Consider the following 21080-nt stretch of genomic DNA (forward strand, 5'->3'; position numbering starts at 1 on the left):
TGCCAGTCTCAGTGGGGTCAGGTGATATCTCATTGTTGTTTTGCATTTCCCTGATGATTCATGATGTAGAGCATTTTTCATATGCCTTTTGGCCATTTTTATGTCTTCTTTGAGGAAGTTTTTATTCACATCTTCTCCCCATTTGTAGATGGGGTTGGATGCTTTCCTTATAAAGTTCTACCAGTGTTTTAAATATCTTAGATATTAACTCTATATCAGATGAATCCTGGACAAATATTTTCTCCCTGTCTGTGGTATGTTTTTGTATTCTGGCCATCATTTCCTTTGAAGTGCAAATGCTCCTTAATTTTATACCAATCCATTTGTTTATCTTTGCTTCTGTTTGCTTGACTAATAGACTAAAGGAAATGATTTCTTACAGCTATCTCTAGCTTTAGTGTTGTAGAGAGTTCTGCCTATATTTTTCTCAATGATCTTATGAAATCAGGCCCGAAAATGTTCCTAATCTATTTTTCTTTGACATTTTTGTATGGTATTAGAAAGGAGTTTGTTTATGATACCCTGTATTGCAAAATATAATGCCCCAAAGTGTGGGAGGAGGTGGATAGAAGGAAAGTGCCTGCCATAGAGACAGGTTGGGGGGAGAGTGGCAGGAGGAAAACTGGGGACATTGATGATGGAAAATGCACACTGGAGGGGGGATAGGTGTTAGAACACTGTATGACTGAAACTGACCATGAACAGCTTTGTAACTCTGTATCTCACGGTGATTCAATTTTTAAAAAAGAAAGAAATGGGTTTGTGCTCAGTTTTTTGCATGTGTCCAAACAGTTTTCCCAAAACCATTTGTTAAAAGTCTTTCCTTGATCCACTTCATGCTCTTTTGATCCTTTATTTAAGATGTCTGTATACCTGAGGATATGTCTCTGGAATTTCAGTTCTAGTCCAGCCACCTGAAAGTCTATACTTATTTCAATACCACGCTGTTTTAATTACTACAGCTTTGTAGTACAATTTGAATTTGGGGTAAATGTACCTCCAGCTTTCTTTTTTTCCTAGAATTTTTTTTGGCTATTGGATGGGATTTGGTAATTATTTCATATGAATTTCAGTAGTGTTTGATCTATTTCTTAGGAAAAAAGTCATAGGTATCTTTATGGGTCTGCAATTAATCTGCATAATGCTTTATGAGTATTTACATTTTACAGCAGTGTGCTTTATCTTTAAAGGGAACATTGAATTTATGCTAGAAATATTATGTTATAGATAATGTGTATGTATCTGACAAATAAGTAAAACATTGTAACAAAATCTCTACAGATGAAGAAAATCACCTAATAGACACAGAACATTCAATATAAAAAACATAATTATTGGGGCTGGAGCAATAGCACAGCAGGTAGGGCGTTTGCTCTGCACGCAGCTGACCCAAGTTCGATTCCCAGCATCCCATATGGTCCCCTGAGCACCACCAGGGGTAATTCCTGAGTGCAGAGCCAGGAGTAACCCCTGTGCATCGCTGGGTGTGACCCCAAAAGAAAAAAAAAACATAATTCTTTATTGAAAAAGTATAAAATCTCTTAGCAAGGATTAAATATACCTTTCTTAATCTAGTACAGGGCAACTATAAGTGCAATGAGTGAATGTTATACTCATTGGCAAAGTGCAGAGACGTTTCTCTTGTATTACAAAGAACCTCCTTTAATACTTTTTGCAAAATTTGTTTCAAGGTTATAAATTCCCTAAGCTGTTGCCTGTCCATGAAACTCTTAAAGTTTTTGTCTGTTTTTTCGATATTCATTGTATCTTCTCTTCCCTTTCATGCTTTCTTCATAACTCCTTGTCTCTGATAGATTGACACAGATTCCTTCCATCTAGTCCATTCTGCACATTTGACTTAATGTGTGTCTTTCCAGCTCCAGGGCCATTTTCATTTCATCAATTCCTAAAAATTACTATTCTTTGGAAAAAAGAATATTCTTTAGTCTATCTCTAATTTGGATTTTTTCTGCTGCGTATTGTCCCCAATGCGCAGCAGAAAAATTCTTTAGTCTATCTCTAAAAATTCTTTAGTCTATCTCTAAAAATTCTTTTTTTTGTTTGTTTTTGGTTTTGGTTTTTGGGTCACACCCGGCAATGCACAGGGGTTACTCCTGGCTCTTCACTCAGGAATTACCCCTGGCGGTGCTCAGGGGTAATTCCATATGGGATGCTGGGATTAGAACTCGGGTCGGCCGCATGCAAGGCAAACGCCCTACCCGCTGTGCTATCACTCCAGCCCCTATCTCTAAAAATTCTTTAGTCTATCTCTAAAAATTCTTTAGTCTATCTCTAATTCAGGGCAGCTTTTCCTGGAGCCTCCATCCCTCTCAGAGAGCCCGTCAAGCTACTGAGAGTATTCCACCCGCAAGGCAGAGCCTGGCAAGCTACCCGTGGCATATTCGATATGCAAAAAAAACAGTAACAACAAGTCTCACAATGGAGACATTACTGGTGCCCGCTTGAGCAAATCGATGAACAACTGGACAACAACACAGTGCTACAGTGCTATCTCTAATTTGGATCCCAAACCTGACCCGGGATAAATTACATATACTTTATAAAGTTGATAAGATTACATGTCACCTTACCCTTTTTTGAATAATAGCACTTATTTTCTCCCCTTCCACTTGAATTGTTACAATCCATTCAATTATCCCATTTCTTAATGTTGGATTAGAAGATGTTCCCCTGGAGAGCACTATATACCCTGCTACATTTACTTGACATTGGACTTCGTCTGGAAACGCCTCTAGGGAAGAGATCACAGATGGATCTCCTGAGCCTAGCAGAGAACAGAAAAGATAGAAATTGCCTTCATATACTTCTGCTGAATAAATTAAATGATCCCTCTTTGTATTTCTTATAGAATTAGGCATGGTAGCCTCAACATATATGTGATCCCTAAATTCTTTTAGCACTGTTAGCACTATCATCCTGTTGTTCATCGATTTGCTTGAGTGGGCACCAGTCTCCATTGTCATAACAAGTCTTCATTTTGAGACTTGTTACTGTTTTTGGCATATCGAATACGCCACAGGGAGCTTGCCAGGCTACTCTCGGTAGCTTGCTGAGCTATTTGAGAGGGACAGAGGAATCAAACCCGGGTCAGCCTCCTGCAAGGCAAATGCCCAAATAAAAACTTCTTATCTAATTCTTCAAATTGATACAAAATGAATCCTATTTCTTTCCTAAATACTTCAAACCATGCAAATATGATTTAGAATTTAATAACCTTTTGGGGGACAATTAGCTGCAAGGACTGTACTGAAAAAACTTTCATTGTAGTTCTGTTGGTTACTAACCGTGAGTTCTAAGACAAATTACTTCAAGTATCTGTGACTGATTTCCTACCAGGAGAAAGTAACAGTAGGATTTTGTTTTGTGAAGGTGAAGAATTATTACATTAAAGTGCTTTAAATAATTTCTAATTCAAACTAGGTATAAAGCATTGGTTATTTTTATTATTATTGATACAATAATCATCATGAATGATACGGGCACTTTAAATGTATCATACTTTTAAACTCCAAGGAATTGGGAAAAGATTTTCTTAGACTCAAGTCTCATAAGCGTACAACCTTTGAGATCCTTCTACCTTCTTTAACTTAACCATTATCTATAGTCTTTAGAGATTTTTTTTTAGACTTGCTAAAGTTTTTGCTCTTATGTAAATGTTTGATTTGGGGAACGCTTTCTTTTTTTTTTAAGAGGGTGAGGGATAGAATCACCTGCAAGTGGTATTTTGAAGCCTATGCCCAAGAGATAAGGGTTTGTTGGATTAACAATCAGAGTGTGAACTAAAACATAGTAGAATAAGATGCCACTGGCATTTAGAGTTAGATGGAGAATACAATATGTAAGATAAACAATGTTTAATTTCTCACATAGGAAATGAAACATTGGAGAACTGATATGAGCAATGACTGGGTCTCTAGAAGGAGTAGATATACAACTCTGAAGACTAATACTAAATTTATCCTATTTCTTTTGAAGTAAGGGTAGGTGGTTCCTCCCAAGAGATGCCAGGACCTGAGGGCCCTTCTCAGAAATACTAGGCCAATCAGGCTAATGGACAGTGCGAGGACCCAAGAAAGTGGTGCTGTTCTCCCTATGATGCTGGGGGTTACCTGGGCCATTCTGGTAGTGCATGGGAGCATCTCCTTTGCTATACCAATAGTGTTTCGGAGGCCATGTGGTTCCTGTGAACAAACCAGGTTGGGCACATGCAATACAGCTATACTGTCCTTAAAAGCTTATTATTGTTGTTGGTATTTTTGGTTTTGGGGCCTTAAAAACTTATTATTGTTGTTGTTATTTTTGGTTTTGGGGCCATAGCTGACCATGCTCAGGGTTTACTCAGGGAACCAAATGCATAACTGGGGATCAAGCACAGGTCTACTACATGCAAAGCAAATGCCTTACCCACTGCTCTATCTCTCTGAGTCCTAAAAGGTTTTTTTTTTCAATATTTGTTTATTTAGTTCTAGGCATTCCTTGGCTATCCTTAAAATACATGCAATGTCAATTATTTTGAATAAACTATACAACTGACCAAGAAACCAGGGCAAAGCCTATTGATAGTAGAGTTCAGGAAAGGGGGTCAGTAGTGCAATATAATGGTTGGGTCACTTAGAAATTCAACTTTAGATAGACTGGAAGTGACACAGGACATTGGTGGAGGGTCTGGAGCACTTTGGTGGTGTTTCAAACTGAGTGCATCAAAACCATAAACACTATTGCAGCCATGTTCCCTAAGGTATAATAATTGAATTGAATTTTTAAAATTTTATCTTCTTTACCTACACTTCACATCTAAGATTTCTTTCTGAAAATATACATGTATAAGGGAGTAAATTTAGTGTTAAAAGAGAAACCTATCATAAACAAATCAACACCATGGACATTTTAACAACTTATGAGTTATTAGTCACTTGTGTAATAATAGAGGATTGATTAAATTGAACATTGACAAGGAAGACACTATAACTTGAAGAGATGAGGTAGAAAAGAAGAGATTGTGGAATCAACCAGAACCACATATTAGCTCTGTGACCTTGGGCCATTTCGTATTTTTAATCTATAAAGTGAATATTAAAATAATGACAACATCCAAACGCATCCAATATGGCAATAATGATTATGATTAATATTTTTATTCTTTAATTTCCATTTTTTCTGAAGGTATCACAATAAACAATAGTGTTAATATTATCACTTTGTTCTTGTAATGCTACTGCACCACACCCCCCCGCAAGTGCCCATGTCCCTCCAGCATCTCCTGAGGTCACTTTTCCCATTCCTGCCCCTTGGCTGCCTCAGTTTTCTGTTCTGTTGGCAACAGCTCAGATTTTGTTTCCATCAGCCACTGTCACAACCCAGCTTTGATTTTCTTAGACACTTTTTCCTCCTTCTAACTCAGTTCATAGTTTTGACAATTACTGATGACCGGTCCCAAATCTCCTCTGTTGCCCTGAGTCTTTTTACCTCATCTCTTGTTATCAAAGCTCAAGGCATCCTCGTGGGGGGAAAAAGCTATAAATAAGGAATTTAATAAAGGGATGAAAGTAGCTTCTGATTCCCTGTAGACTGGATTTGATGAACACCCCCAAAATATCACTTCTCACTAATTCTGAATCAACTAGAAGTAGATAAAATTGTAGATCAGATAAAAGCTAAAACATCACCTTTATCGGGGCAAAGCTGATATTAGACTGTGGCTTTCATCTATGGACACTTTCTAATATTGCACACAGAGATTAAAAAAAAAAAAAGCCTGACTCTCTCCAGGCCATAGGCACAGGCCATCGCCTTCCCCGTGGGACAGGTTCTTTGTTCATGTTCTTCTGAAAGAAGAATGGAAGAGCTCTGTGTGAGGTGGTTCATTCCCAAGGGATAGGAGAGGAACGGGATGAGTCCCACAGATTTCCCATTAGCCATCACTGCTTCCATGCATGAGAGCACAGTAGGTCAGCACTACACAGTCCCTCTGCATAGAAGGAAATTGTTCGCTTAGTTAGAAACAGTGGCAATGACCTAGCTTCCAGCCCTGTCATTCTCTAACTTTTTTACTTCTCACCCTGGTTAACTATAAGATTATTCTTGCTAGTTCATCCCAGGGCAGGGGAAGAGAGTGATTCTTAACAAGCACTCAAAACCCTTAAATTAGAAGAATAACAGTGCTGTGATAGAATTCAGTGTGAAGTCAGTAATTTCTCTATAGTGCTGCTGAAAGCAATGCTTCCTTAATGGTAGTTTACTAGACAATACCTCAGAGAAGTTTTTGAACTATTATACTTTGGGTAACGTTTACAATGGCTTTCACGTTTATGATCTTCTTGTACCATTACTATCCATACCACCACCAAACAGCCCAAGACCCTCAACCAATGTCTTTATATTGGTTCTAGTCCACCTCATTCTTTCCTTTACTACAGAACCGTTTGCTTAGAATTTTCAGTTCTGTAATCCAGGCTGGAGTTTTGTCATTATCTGATAACTATCCATTTTCTTGTTTTGTTTCACTATATGCCACAGGTAAATGAGAACATTTGGCATTGTCCTCCCTCTGACTTGTTTCACTTAGTATGATATGCCTATCTTCTCGCCTTGAGAATCCTACGGGAAGCCTGAGGAATATGGTGACAAACATGAATACCAGTACCAGACTTCCTGTACTTCTATCCACTCCACCATCTACCAACTTCCCTGTCCCAGTGATGTGGGGCAAAGTGTTAAACTTTCCGCCTCAGTTTTCTAATCTCATCATTGGGAGTGTTAAAAATAATATGGTCCTCACTTGTTGTTTAAGATGATTAAGTGAGATGATCTATATAAATATGGACTGGAGCAATAGCACAGTGGGTAGGGCATTTGCCTTGCATGCAGCTGACCCAGCCAGGTTCGATTCCCCCTCCATCCCTCTCAGAGAGCTCAGCAAGCTACCGATAGTATCCTGCCTTCATGACAGAGCCTGGCAAGCTCCCTGTGGCATATTCAATATGCCAAAATCAGTAACAACAAGTCTCACAATGGAGACGTTACTGGTGCCCACTCAAACAAATTGCTGAACAAGATGACAGATCTATATAAATGCATAGAATAGAAATCAACACATGGTAAATTTAAAAAATAATTTTAAAAAGCTATAAACATTCTCTATTAAAGCTTTCCTTCTTGGGGCTGGAGCAATAGTACAGCAGGTCAGGCATTTGTCTTGCACACAGCAGACATGGGTTCGATTCCCACCATCCCATATGGTCCCTCAAGCACTGCCAGGACTAATTCCTGAGTGCAAAGCCAGGAGTAACCCCTGAGCATCGCCCGGTGTGACCCAAAGAGCAAAAAAAAAAAAAAAAAAGCTTTCCTTCTTTCTGTCCATTGATTCATTCGTTCTCTTCATTTTCTGGGTCCCTAATCACATTTGTGCTCTTCAAGTCCTGAAATGTTGTGCAACAGGCAGTGAAGGGACCCTGTGAGGTTTTTTTCTGCCTGAGTCCTTTAGTTTCATGTTAGACTGACCCGATGACCAAATCCACTCAGGATAAAATCAAGATCCTCCATGTCTCTTTATGGGCCTGCATTTTTTAGCTTTGTATTTGGTAATGGAACATCTTTCTGTATTTTGGAAATATTCTGTCTTATCTTTTATAAGCAATGAAATTAAGATCTTCTGGATAGTAGGATGACTTCTCCCTGCTCCCTTTAATGGACACACTTTGTTCACAGCCCTTGTAACTCTCTTGAATTAAATAGAACTGCCATTCTCAAGACGTAAACTAGATGAGAAAATGTGTGTTCTTATATACATTCAGCACTTCTAAACAGCTGTTTTATGGGGAGACTTAGACCCACAGTATTGTGTTCCTCCGCTGGCTCCCCCATGTGTGAGACTCGTCCAAACGTGTGGAGAGTGGCCCTGAGCATGGCCATGGCTGGGTTCCGGAGGTCCTCAACTGTTGAGGCTCTTCTGGGCGGGGGGAGGGAAATGCAACTCGTCCCCTCCAAGGGGCCCTGGTGAAGATAGCCAGGCATGGGGGCAAGAGACTGTATTGCTCTCTTCCGGGAGCTTGGTCTTATAGTCTCTGGATGTTGGCCGTTGATGGGATTACACAGCACTATGAAATTTTATATTAAGTCATATAAAAATGTACTTGTCAATTATAGTATATGCACTCATGTATATTATCAAACCTACACATATTTTATTTTAGCATAGATACATAATCATTTATAAGTTCAAGTAGAAGTTCAAGTACTCCAGATTATTTTCAGGATGCTTTGTTGTTTTTTGTTTTTTTTGCTTTTTGGGTAACACCCAGAAATGCTCAGGGGTTACTCCTGGCTTTGCACTCAGGAATTACTCCTGGCAGTGCTTGGGGGACCATATGGGATGCCAGGGATCGAACCCAGGTTGGCCGCGTGCAAGGCAAACGCCCTACCTGCTGTGCTATCGCTCCGGCCCCTATTTTCAGGATGTTTTATTTCTTTCTTTCATCTTTAGTAAGTTCACAATTATGATCCTAGCACAATGTGCCAACATTTAAAAAAGTTGCTCCAACTACCTTTGGTTCCACTATTTTCTAGTCCCAGCTTTATTTTCATAGACTTTAATTTTTAATTTGGTATAAGTATACAGTGAATGCCTCTCCACCTAAAACAAAGCATTATTTGAAATGGGGCACCAGTAACATTTCCATTATGAGACTTGTTACTGTTCTTGGCATATCGAATATGCCATGAGTAGCTTGCCAGGCTCTGCCGTAGGGGCGAGATACTCCCTGTAGCTTGTCAGGCTCTCTGAGAGGGGCAGAGGAACTGAACCCAAGTCGGCCGTGTGCAAGGCAAACACTCTACCCGGAAAAGTCATAAAATTCCAGAAGGAAAAAGAATACAAAATCTGTAGTTAGAAAATTCCTGCAGTGGAAGAGGTTGATGGTGGCTAGGGCTATGCATAAGTGGACAAGGGAATATGTGCAGACCCCCTAAACTTTCTGTTTAATTTTTCTGTGAACATAAAAACTGTCCCAATCAACTCTAAAAGAAGAAAATGAAAATTCTTGCTATACTAGTCTTTGAAGATAAAGCATCAGTGTAGAGACCTGGGGTCTTGGATGCATATAGCCTACAATAAAGACCAATGTTTGTCTTACTTCTACAACCATGACACAGGCATATAGATATCATTGGAGCCAATAATTACTCTTCAGGGTTGCTTATGTCTTTGAGCTACTAAGGGTTATCAAGGAAGTGCTCTTCATTTAAGTACTCTCCACTATTTTCTATGATTGAGTATAATGATCTTCATTTTAGAATTGGTGTTTTTAGTTTTTGGAAAATAAATTTGACAAATACAGGCAAGAGCAAAGTCTCTTGCCCCCATGTCTGGCTGTCTTTACCAGGGCCCCTCGGATCGGGGCAGGTTGAGTTTCCCTCCCTGCCCCAAGCAGAGCCCCAGCAGCCAAAGACCTCTGGAACCCAGCCACTTTAGGCTCGTTCGGACAAGCCTCACACATGAAGGAACTGGCAGAGGAACCCAGGTGTGCGGGACCCGGGGCTGAGATCTCCTTGACTGCTCGAATTGGGACTGGGCCTCCTCCACCCAGACCCCCCCTTTTCCAGTAGCTTGGCTGCCACACCCACATATCCCATCAATGGCCAAGATCCAGAGACTATAAAACAACACTCCCGGAAGCACGCATGACCTCTTATAGCCTAGTTCTTCCTCTCAGAGAACCTGGCAAGTACCAAGAGCATCCTGCCTGAACAGTAGAGCCTGGCAAGCTCTCCATGGCGTATTCGATATGCCAACTACAGTAACAATGATGGGTCTCATTCCCCTTACCCTGAAAGAGCCTCCAATACAGCACCCCTGGAGAGAACGAGACACTGCTAAAATCTCAGGGCTAAGACGAATGGAGACGTTACTGGTGCCTGCTCAAGCAAATCGATGATCGACAGGATTACAGTGATACAGACAGGATCACTGAAAGACCGTTCTTCCTCTGTTTTTCTCTACATCTTCCACTCCAGTTCCTATGTCTTCCTATATCTTCCACTCCAACTCCAGAGGACTGAGTTGTTTCTATGAACTCTTGAAAGTTGGTGTTCTAACCCAGGGGCTTATATGTGGTTGTGAAAGGATCACTCATCTATCTCAGTCTTATCTTAGCCATGGACTGAGCACTGTAAGTGCTTTAGCCATTTTCCACACCAATGGGGTAGTCCTTGTCTACTTTGATCCATCTTCTTCCTTAAGGACTAAGGTGCATTACATAGATAATGCTGTTTGAATCAGTTTCTTATTAAATGAATCAAATATAAGCAGCCTTCATGTTTATGTCTTATAAGAAAATTTGATGCATCAGAACAGTTCATTTTCATAGCAATACTCCCCAAATCATTATACAGACTCAATGTGATCCCCATAAGGATACCCATGACATTTTTCAAAGAAATTGATCAAACACTCCTGAAATTCATATAAAACAGTAATCCCCCACAAACAGCTAAAGCAATTCTTGTGTGTGGGAAGCTGGGAGGCACCACTATCCCCAACTTCAAACTGTACTACAAAGTGGTAATAATTTTAGAACAGCATGGTATTGGAAAAAAGACAGATCCTCAGACCAATGGAATAGGATTGAATATCCTTACACCACCCTCAAATGTATGATCATCCAATCTTTGATAGGGAACAAGAAATATAAAGTGGAGCAAGGAAAGCCTCTTTAACAAATGGTGCTGGCAAAACTGGACAGCTACATGCAAAAAAAAAAATGGGCTCAGACCTTTACCTAACACCATGCACAAAAGTCCAATCAAAATGCCTTAAAGCTCTCAACATCAGACCAAAACCCATAAGGTACATTGAAGAAAAGATCAGCAAAACCCTCCACGATATTGAAGCTAAATTTATCTTCAAAGAGAAAACACCACTGACCAAGCAAGTGGAAGTAAAGACAAACGGGGCTATCTTAAATTAAGAAGCTTCTGTACCTCAAAAGAAACAGTGACTAGGGGCTGGAGGGATAACACAGTGGGTAAGTGGGGATCGAACCGCGGCCGACCCGGGTTCGATCCCCAGCATCCCATATGGTCCCCCGAGCACCACCAGGAGTAATTCCTGAGTGCATGATCCAGGAATAACCCCTGGGCAAAGCCGGGTGTGACTCAAAAAGGAAAAAAAAAGAAAAGAAACAGTGACCAAGATACAAAGACAGACTATGGAATGGGAAAGGATATTCACCCAATATCCTTCTGATAAGGAGTTAATATCAAAGATTAAAAAAAAAAGAGGCACTGGTTAAAATCTACAAGAAAAAACATCAAATCCTTTAAGAAAATGGGGCAATGAAATGAGTAGAAACTGTCTCAAAGAAGAAATTCGAATGGCACATGAAAAAATGCTCTTTATCACTAATCATTAGGGAGATGCAGATCAAAACAAAAATGTAGTGTGAAATATCATCTCACACTACAGAGACTGGCACACATCCAAAATAACAAAAGCAACCAGTATTGGTATGGATGTGGGGAGGAAGGGATTCTCCTTCACTGTAGGTGGGAATGCCGACTGGTCCAGACTTTTTGGAAAACAATTTGGATATTTCTCAAAAAATTAGAAATTGAGGCCATTTCATACCTCACTACCACTTCTGGAAATATACCCTGGAGGCCCAAAAACACACAACAGAATTACCATCTCCACTCCAATGTTCATTGCAGCACAATTTACCATAGCCACAATCTGGAACTGAGTGCCCAAGAACAGTCAAATGAACAAAGAACCTATGACCCATCTACACAATGGAATACTATGCAGCTGTCAGGAAAAAATGAAGACATAAAATTTGCCTATAAATAGATGGACATGGAGAGTATCATGTTGAGTGAAATGAGTCAGAAAGAAAGGGACAGACATAGAATGACTGCATTCATTTGGGGTATGTAAAATATATATCTATATCTATGTCATCACTGTCATCCCATTGCTCATTGATTTGTTCAAGCGGGCACCAGTAACGTCTCTCGTTGAGAGACTTATTGTTACTGTTTTGGGCATATCCAATACGCATGGGTAGCTTGCCAGGCTCTGCCGTGCAGGCACGATACTCTTGGTAGCTTGCTGGGCTCTCCAAGAGGGACGGATGAATCGAACATGGGTTGGCCAAAATATATATATATATCACTGTCATCCCATTGCTCATCAATTTATATAGTAGAAGAATAATATCCATGACCAGTGAAAACAGGGGTTAGGAGTACTGGTCAATGGTTGGAACTAATCACAGTGTGTAGGGTTTGAGGGTAGGTAAGATAGAGAAGAGACTGATATGCAATAATAGCTGGGAATGATCACATTGGACAAGATCTGAGGGTGAGAAGTAGGTAGGGGATATTCTTGATAACCTTTAAGTATCAATACTGCAAAGCACAATGCACAAAAAGAGAGAGAGAGGAAAAGAGAGAGAGGGAGAGAGAGAGAGAGAGAGAGAGAGAGAGGAAAAACACCTGAAACACCTGCCATAGGGCTGGAGCAATAGCACAGTGGGTAGGGCATTTGCCTTGCACACGGCCGACCGGGGTTCGATTCCCAGCATCCCATATAGTCCCCTGAGCACTGCCAGGGATAATTCCTGAGTGCAGAACCAGGAGTAACCCCTGTGCATCTCCAGGTGTGACCCAAAAAGAAAAAGGAAAAAAAGAAAAAGAAAAGCACCTGCCATAGAGGCAGGCAGGAGGTGGGCACGTGGGGGGTGATGGGAGGGAACCTAGGGACACTGATGATGGGAAATGTAGCTGGCGGAGGGATGGGTGTCGGAATACTGCATGACTGAAATCTAACAGCTTTATAAGGGTCTATCTCAGAGATTTAATAAAAATGCTTTTTTTAAAAAAGGGTTTCTAAAAGAGGAAGCGATATTTTTATCATAAATAAATAAACAGTTCATTTTCAGAAATCAGTGTATCCTCAAGTCACCCTCTGATGTGGCCAGATACTGATCCTGACATAGTATAAAGCAGTATAAAGCAAATGATGCTCCTCGTTTAATCATAGAACACATTGGAGTTGGGCTGGGGGGCAGAAACTACAGTAACTGCTTGATTTCTCTATTGTCAAAAAACAAAAATCTGTTAAAGAGAATCACTACACTAAAAGTTATTTTTCAGTAGTTTCACTTTCCATCCAAATGGAGGATTAGTTCCTCTGAACATCCTCCAAGCAATCACAGCCTCTTAAACCATTTGCTCGGGTTCAATATAATGTTACAATTCCAATTGCACCATACCTGACTGAGTGGATTTGAGGATCCCAATCTCTTCTAAGAGAAAAATAATTTCTTAAATGCACTGTAGCTACCTAACTCTCCCAGCCATTTTCTGCACCACAATTTTTCTCATTTTGCTTCTTTTGTGTTCCATTCAAGGTTTCCCTGCACTGAGACCATCTTTTACATGTTTTTTCTTCTTCTGCAGGCATCAAAGTTAGGACTTTGTTAGGGATGCTTTGCTATCGGCATCTGTTACCTCTTTTTCTTAGGGGCTAAGGAGGAGGCTGCTGTGTGGCTGAAAAAGACTCTCATTCAGTTTGGAATCGCCTCCCTTTGCTTTCCTGTCACACTGTCAAGCTCAATCAGAACGCAATGAAAGTGATACAGAGGCGAGGCTTTGCTGGCGAGACTTAGAACAAAGACAGCTCCATAGCCTAGTACAGATTTCACATCCAATTTAACTCTTTGGAAAAGGATTTCAGGAAATACATAGTCAAGAGTTGAAAAAATGGAGTTGGGTCTACTATAAAGGCTAAAAGTATTATCCTGGCTTAGATAAGCTACAAAGATAGGTTGATACTATTTTCTAGCATAAACCACATTAGCCGGCATTACACATTGAGCTTTCTTCACTCGTTAAGTTGCAAGGAGATTTGAGAGGAATTTAGCAGCTACATAAAATGACTCTTTCATGATTCTAGCTTTACCAGTCATTTTCGTTGTACAAGGTGGATGAATAGCAAGGACCTAAATCATGTTGTTTAACAAATCTGGTATTAGAGGGTTAGTCTCAGTTTACTTATTAAGAATTTAGTTGAGTAAAGGATTTTAGGACTCAGTTCTTTGTGTAGATGACAATGAACAGGCCAATACTTGTATTTTTGGGGGGAAACATACATCAGCTACACATTTTGAATTGTGCTGGTGGGCTCATAACCAATGTTTTGCATTGAATGTATTTTCCATGGGAAACTGTAAAGAAGAAAATTCACTGATGACGACATAGACCAATATTGACTTCCGTGGCCTTGACCTTTACCTCCTTTCTGAAGTCCAAGTCCTGCTTATTCTTTATCTTACAGGACACTTGGCTGTTCTCTGAATTTTTCAACCTTAGGTCATGACAAAAAAGAACTGTTATTAGATTAGTAATTCAATTCTGAAGAATGACTAAATAAAACTAGTTCACATTACAAACACATCAACTGTTTTGTAAACATTCTACAAACCAACAATAATAATGCAATTATGAGACCCTGATATAGTTAAACAAATTATTTTAATAACTGTTCTTTCAAACTGTTATGGTCATGATGACACTGTCAAAATGACAAGGGTGAGTTTTATTTTAAGTATTTGTATACTTTTATATTATTGAAAACAGAAAAAATTTTCAGTCACACTATATATACATATATGTACACACATATACATATATTTTTACATATGCTCAGAGAAAAAGAGAGATTGAAATTAGTAATTAGTTTACTTGCACAATAGCATTTAAATGGAGCATATCTCAAACAACTGGTACCACATCACATATTTAAGAAGGGATCTCTTTGGAAAATTTTCCATGAAGAAGAGATGATTAGAAGCAAACATATAATAGACACCAACATTTCATCTCTGCATGCAATTATGATACAAATTAGAAATGCTATTATGTTGGTACTCTATAATTAAGTCAGCAATTAAAAACAAAACCAGTTCATTAACAAATTGTCATGGCCAGGCCAACAATTGCCCGGTGAGGTCAAGGTCATGGCAGTTGTGTAAGATGATGGCTAAGTCTTTGCAAGAGTGAAAGTCCCAACTAAGAGCAATGGTTCCATTTCTAATTCATATGTTGTATAAAGAACAGTTGGGAACAGAAAAGCTGAAATAAATATTGTATGAAAGATGAAAATTCTTTGTGATTAGTTAGCTCTGTCATTTGTTGGATTATTTTTGGATATAAAAAAATAAAATGTTTTTATCTAAAAAATTAAAATCTGATACTTGACAAAGAGGAAGTCATTTTTTCATGTCTTTGGACAATTGATGCACTTAATCTCTTTGAGGAGCCTATATTCCTTAATGAAAATGGCAAGGAGAAATTAGCAGGTACTGGTAGTAGTGGTAATACTCAAATTCTTATATGATTTTTCTAATGGCCATTGGTTAATAAGTACTTTTATTTCTAAAATAAAATGTTTCCTATTATTTTCAGTGAAATCAGATAGTACCACATAAAAATTATATCAACAATGAACACATTTGATAAATAAGACTGCAAAGAAAGTAAAATGGTTAATCCCTGTACTAATTATTTGTCCCATTTTTGTTAATACAAATTAAATGTTTCACTTGGTTAATGACAAGTTTGATCAAACAGTTCATAAACTGATGGATTGACTTTGAAATGAATTCAGGGGAAAAAAATGACATGATGTAGAGCTGGCAAAGGGCCGCCTCTAGTGGGAACAGATGCCCGACAAATTTGGCGAGTAGTTTTGTTCTCTTCTATCTGTTGCAGTTCACAATCCTAATGAATGTTATGTTTAAATAACATGAATAAAGATAAAGTGAAAATGAATTCAACTCTAGTTTGAGCAGCAGAATAAAAATGAGCAAACTGTATTATCTTCTGCCACCTAATCTGGGTTGAATTTCCTCTGTATCTTTTTTGTTTGTTGAAGAATCCTTTTCTTGAGTCTCCTTGGCCATTGACAAGGTCTTTTGAGATGAATATGAAAAGATAGATTTAAAGGTTAAGGCCAGGGTCAGATGGTTGCAGATGTTTTGTGAGAGATTGTTCGGTTCAGTTTGTGGTACTTCTCCTGACTAAGGTATTTCAAACAGGCAGACTCATGGCCAGCAACTGTCAATGAATGTTGTTTATCTCACAATTGATTCATGCAAACACAAACACACAGTAAAAAGAGTGTTTGTTTTTTTCTTAAGCAGATAATTTTACCTCAGCCCAAATACTTTATCTAAATTTAGAGAAGATTTTGTTTATGATTTTAAAAAGTGAGACCTACCAGGTTTGGTTCTTCAGATGACCATCTGAGACCATTTTCCAGGGAACAAATAGTGGCATCATGAGATAGAAATAGACTAGACTGTAAAAGAATTGAAATAAACTGTAAAATTTTTAGAAATGAAGAGAAAGGACATTGATTTTGGATGTTAAAAATGATAAATGAATTAATCTCTTATCTCTTCAAATATAAATAACAGTGTGAAAACAAGTGAATGGGAATTCATGGAGGTTACACTGATTGTCACTGAGATAATTTATTGTCTGACAGATTTAGAATAAATTTTGTATCCCCAAAAGGAATATTAGAACAAATAAATATGCATATGCATGTACATATATACACATATAAGCACATACGTATATGAGAATACATATTTAATGTGTATATACACTATATATTTTAACATACTTATGTGTATATACATTATTTACAGTAAAATAGCATTTGATGAGAGATATTTCCTCTAGCAATGTCCTACTGACTTTCCTAGCATAGATTTTTATTTACTTTCTCTACAAGTTTATAAACATGATTAAAGCATTTTCATGGACCATTTCTTGTCTCTCCCTTGAGTATTTAACATTAGGAATGAGCATTGAAATCCTACAGTTAATTGACTAAAGCCAATGGGATGGTTCATTGCTAAAATATGTAGCTCAGAAACCAAAAGTTAGATTTCAATATGCTAAAGAAAGGAACACTAGGAAAACAGTGGACGGGATAGCATCTGCTCTAGATACAAACTAGGCATGGGAGGCTTGGAGTGAAACTGGGTATTTGGTGGAGGGAAGTGGAATATAGTGAAGGGATTGTTGTTGGAAGATTGTATGCCTGAAATTTATTAATAAATAACTTTGTAGCTCTGTAATTCATGGTGATTAAAACATTAAAAGAAATTTTAATGTATCATTGTGGCCAGAGAGATAGTATAGTTGGTAGAGTGTTTGCCTTGTATGTGGTCAATCAGAGTTTCTTCCCTGGCATTCCATAGGTTCCTCTGAGGCTGCCAGAGTGATTCATGAGTAAAAAGCCAGGAGTAACTCCTGAACACTATTGGGTGTGGCTCTAAAAAAAGTTAAAAACCATTCAAAAAAGCTTCCATGTGGATGGAGTGTCAAAAAAATAAAAATAATTTTTTAAGTGTTAACAGTAAAAGGAGAAAAAATAAAGTGCACTTTGGAAAAAATTACGTGAAATATCTTAGATCATAAGATACAAAATGCTGAAATTTTTAGTCAACACTGATAGAAAGCTTTTATAGCTTTTAAGTTTCTGTCACCTATTCACAGTAGCAATCATCTTTTCTCTTACATTAAAAAAAATTATCCTAAATAATGCTATGGAAAGACCACATTTATTATTCTGACATATTTTGTGAAACAGGTGCTTGATAGGAATAATTTTAAAAAGCCCCTCAAGTAGCTATCCTTTCAAGCTTCATGTAAAAGAGAACAGATAATGACCCTTCCTTTCACCAAAGACAAATCCATAATTTTACAATGCTTTAAGTACTTGCAAGACATACCATATATTTAAAATTATTTTTTGCAAAGGTGAAATTGAGTTTTTGTTCTTGAGGTCTGTTGACTGGCTTGAAGATTTAATCATATTTCCAAAAATAGCACATTTTCTGGCTATTCCTACATATTTGAGTTACTTAAGAATTGTATTGGTTTCTAACAATTATAAACAAGTACGTTCTCACACTTCTTAAAATGAAGTGTTTGGAAAATGAATCAAAGTTTAGCTTTCAAAATTCCTTCATTATATGAATATTAACACATACATAAAAGATATAAAACACTCTCTTTACACGATTCTTTGATGCAAATTTCATTAGTTCATAGTGTAAAGTGAAGTGATTTTTTTATGTGCCATTCTCTATCTGACAACCTTATCTAATCACTTTATTATAAGATACCAAGTTTCTTAAGATTTTGCTTTTAGTAAAGAAAGTATTACACATATAACTTTCTTAAATAAGTGGAGAGTTATTTGAAATATACAGTCTCCCTTTGGGGGGTTACTCTGGAAAGAAAATAAAAAAATAAAATTAGTCAAAAACAAACCAAAAATAAACTTATAATGAAAATAAACAATCCTATGTAACAGTTCCAATGTTTGTAAGTGCTGTTTTTATTTGTTTAAAAAGCTTTATTTAAAACTGCTTTGAAATATTTTGTGATAAATAGGACTCAGTATAATTTATTCATATCACACATTTCTAAAGCATGTTTACTAGTTATTTTCTAATTCACACCCTGCCATCATTCTGTTTTATATATATGTTCATTTAAAAAGATTTGCCAAACACAAATAAGAACAATTACAGAATTACAGAGTAGGATTACTTCTGAAGAAAAAAATTACAATCAGTTGTATTCTCATCAGCCATCCTATTTGACTTCATCATTAAGAAAAGTATTCAGGATGTCTAGTGGGTGAAGAGAGCAGAAGTGTGTTTTCATTTTGATATGATAGCTGCATTCAAGTTATTCTCCTCTTTACAATAGATTTTACCTAGCTTTATCTTCACAGGAAGCTGCTTGCAGTTGAAAAGCAGAAGTGAATAGAAGTGTCGTGACATGGGATTAACAGTACAACCGGTTAGTAAATCAAATGTTTGAGGTGAAGAAAGTGGAATGTGACATGCATCAGCAGGATGGACTGGCAGGATTTTATGGAGTAAAAAGGAAAAATTTTAATCATTGGTCAATGCTCCCAATATCTGTGCTATGTTAAAGGCAAGTGGTTTATACCAGTAAGTTACTGTAATGAATCTGAGTGTATATTAAGACATTTCCAGCACTAATATCTCATCTTGAAGTGATGAGCCCTGAAGCAACTAGACCAAGTTCTATTTCCAACCCTTAAAGGACAATTGAAGACTGAAATACTGACCAGTATAGTTCACTTTTAAGATGCCAATATGTCTGCAAGAAATACTGGGGTTTGTATCATCATATGCACATTCTTCACTAGAGAATTAGCTGTTGAAAGAAGACCTTCTTAGATAATGCCATTTACAGTGATTTTATAAAGTACTTGAAGCAAAGATTTTAAAATTTGGAGAGTGTTCACCCAATGTCTTAAACAGAAAGACGCAATCTCTTTGGGGCACTTAAAAATGCCTATTTAAGCAAATCCGTGGATTTCTTTTCTCCTTCTAGTAAGTAGCCACACAAATATGTAAAAACTTAAATTGAAATTGGTAATGCTTAAAGATTTATCTGAGTAGCTTGGGAGATTATCTAAAAGGTTAATTTAAAGGCTTAATAAGAGATACTTCATGTCATCATCAGTGTCTTCGCATAGAAGATATTATAAACCCCACAGAGTTTGAAATTCAGTCCATAGCTTGATATTTTTCAGTATCCATTTTTTTCATTAAGAATATTGTTAAAACTGCTACATGCCTAATATTTACTTAAAACTTTGTAAAAAAATGTACACACAAAAAATCCCATTAAATATCCACACTTTAATATATGTTCCTTAGAAACAAATGTACAGTTAGATAACACATGAAGAATTATGAATGACTAATTATATTTTGCATACTTACAGCAAAGACAATTAGCAAATAGCTTTTATATGCAAAATAAATGAAAAAGTAATTAAGATGCACTAACCAGAGCAGCAATATCAAGTCTGTTGTCTTGTGATTCTTTCCTAACAAACATAATAATTATGCATTCATTGTCATATAATTAAAACAGCTCTGTCCTTTAGAAAAAAATGGTTATTTACTGTATAATAACCTGAAGAGTGGCAGAAGTTCCTTATAATGGTGAGCAGGATAATTAAATATTTTTCTTAGGAAATGCTCAACCAGTTTAGATTATTTTCATAAACTTGTACCAGCAAGCAGCTGGTTCCCAGGAACGCCAAGGGTTATTTCTCCATTCCATTTGTCTGTAAAGGCTCAAGGTTTTTTGGTTGGGGAACTGGGGTAGGGGTTATTTACTGTGAAACTGAGAAGAAATACTCCTGAATACCCTTTCACCTAGTAGCGATGGTCCTTCTGGAGGCCATTTCTACCCAGTGGCTTTGGGAAACAATGCTTGTCTGGCTTGTAATTAATGCTGTATTTGGTGATTAAAAATGTCTTGTGTCTGCTTTTCTGCCCAAATAGATTTTAAAGATATTCTAGGGTTACTTTTTAATACTATGATAGACCTAAATGTTAATAGGAGCCTTAAGGCAATGTAGAAATTAATTACCAATTAATTAAACAACATCTGTTCTCCACCATGTTATAGAAACCACCTGCATTTTTGCATTATGACAATAAATTCCAAAATGGTTCTTGCATTTGGTGTGTAGTCTGATTAAAGTGCTATAGATTATTCTCTGTATTTCTCACAAATAGATCTTAGTAGCCATTTCGTTTCCCAAAAACTCAGATCATCTCTGTACTCACCAGTTATATCTTTTCTATTGTATTTACTGATATGAACATAGTACTTATTATCTAATGTAATAAGAACTAAATTAGGAGAAACAAATTAGCTTAATTTAGGAGCAAAATATGTGTTATTTTCAGTTACTGACTTCTATAAAAGATACAATAACTAAAAAGTTATCATATACAATGCCTTTGACTTTAGAGTAACAACAAAACCTTAAGCAGAATTCTAAATTCGTTTCATCTAAATGATTACATATAACACAAACCTCAGAGAGTAAAGAAATACATTTTGGGGATTAGGTTTGGTGATTTAAGTTGATAAATATTTGCAAGTAATTATTTCAGCAATCTCCAAGCAATTATTCA

The sequence above is a fragment of the Sorex araneus genome, chromosome 3 (genome assembly GCF_027595985.1).
Source record: "Sorex araneus isolate mSorAra2 chromosome 3, mSorAra2.pri, whole genome shotgun sequence".
Taxonomy (NCBI): domain Eukaryota; kingdom Metazoa; phylum Chordata; class Mammalia; order Eulipotyphla; family Soricidae; genus Sorex; species Sorex araneus.